General features: G+C 40.4%; 1 non-coding gene across 1 annotated transcript; it reads right to left on the reverse strand.

Moving 5' to 3' along the window:
* Window positions 1-1420: 1420 nt before the first annotated feature.
* Window positions 1421-1584, reverse strand: LOC142435106 (U1 spliceosomal RNA). Its single transcript, XR_012781253.1, has one exon. It is a non-coding gene; the product is annotated as a U1 spliceosomal RNA (small nuclear RNA).
* Window positions 1585-1828: the final 244 nt, after the last annotated feature.

A 1828-nucleotide genomic window follows, 5' to 3' on the forward strand; every position in this document is an offset into this window, starting at 1 on the left:
TATTTTTGTGATTGATTAAATATCTTGAGAGAATGTACCTCTGGTGAATGAAGTAAGAAGGGATGGGATTGTTGGAGATAGCCAAGTAGGGATAAGGGGATTAGTTTTATTTCTGTTACCTACCTATTTAGCCTAGAGGGTTGAGTATAGCAATGACTTACTCAGTAGGCTGGTGTGTTATATGAATGCTTGCTTTGCTCATTTACAGTTGTGTGATCTTTGAACAGTTTTTCAAAGACATTTTGTCAAGCCCAACATGGTAAAACCTGTCTTTGCCCAAGGCCATGAACTTTAAGCTCCTGGTGACTTTTCCTCCTTTGTTATGTTAAAACTTGATTAATCAACCAGGCTTGTGGTGGCTTAGATTCAAAGTGAAGAAAAGGAACACAACTCAGAATTACCTTTTTTTTTTTTTTTTAATATAAAGGATTTTGCAGGATGTCCTGGTCTCGAGGCTGTGCCATGCTGTCCCCCAGGAAAGAGGGATTAGATTGGCTGAATGGGTTTTGGGCTCAGATGGTCTGGGATCCCCCAGGATCCTACCAGCTCACTCTTGGCTTGGCTCATCACTGCAGTGTTCCATAGGCTGTGAGAAATCTCTTGCAAGTAAATAGCCCAGGGACTCTTTGGTTGTCATAAATTAGTGCCTAATTATCTTTTGCTACTCATACTGGTAAGCCATGTGAGGAGCTGGGGAAAAGAGGAAAGGAGGTGACTGTTGTCATTGCTCTGTTTCTTGGCAGGGAGAGGAGGTTCAAAGTCCTCAAATGGCTGAGCAGATAGGGGAACAGAGAGAGGAGCTCCAAAGTGAGCTCTCTTGTGAGTAGTTTTCAGAGGTTCTCTCTCTGTGGGCCTAGGATTATGACCACCCTTAGACAGCAGTCCAGTGAAATCATAGTGCCCTGGTGGGCTTGGATCTCAGGCACAGGAAGGGTAAAGGACGCTGTCCTACTGGACCTGAAGAGGTTTGTGGAAAGCCCGCGGACAAGCACAGTGAACTTAGAGCATTGCAGTGAGCCTTCACATCACTCTATGCACAAAAATCATAATGGGAAGGGCTCAAGGAAAAAGAAAATGTTTTGAAAATGATAATGGCAATATATGTACAAATGTGCTTGGTACAATTGATATATGGATTATTATAAAAGCTGTAAGAGCCCCTAATAAAATGATGAAAGAAGAAAAAAAATGTAAGGGAGGTCGAAACCATAAACTCTAAGACACTGGGATTCCATTTCAAGTACCTGGCATCCCGATATTGGTCTCCTTATCTCATAAGTATACCATCCAACAGGCAAAGCACTGGGCAGGTGATTCTACCCGGACACCATCTTCAGACGCCAGCTGAATTGATTCTTTTGTCATTAAGGAATTATCTTTTCTGTAGCTTTTTTTCCCCTTCCTTTTTTTTTTTTTTTTGCAGGGGAAAGCACAGACGCAGTCCCCCACTGCCATAAATTATGCAGTTGGGTTTCCCACATTTGGGAAAATCGCAGTGGTCAGCACATTCAGAATGCAATGGATGAACTTCGCCGAGAGAAAGCCACCTTTGTGATCATGGCGTCTCCCCTTCCAAGTAAGTATAAGAAATGTTCATTTTTATCCCTCATATTTTTGCCTTGACTTGCATCTCAGATATTAATATCACTACCCAAGCTTTTATCATGCCTGTAAAATTTATATTATCTATCCTACTAACTTTAATGTATTTCTTTTTATATTTCATTTATCTTTCTTATAAATTAAACATAAATGAGTCTTGCTTTTTCATCCAATTTGATAATATCTGTCTTTAAAGTTCTGGCCTTTTAGAAATTTTTTTTGTTAT

This window comes from Tenrec ecaudatus, chromosome X (genome assembly GCF_050624435.1).
Source record: "Tenrec ecaudatus isolate mTenEca1 chromosome X, mTenEca1.hap1, whole genome shotgun sequence".
In the NCBI taxonomy this organism is placed as follows: Eukaryota; Metazoa; Chordata; class Mammalia; order Afrosoricida; family Tenrecidae; genus Tenrec; species Tenrec ecaudatus.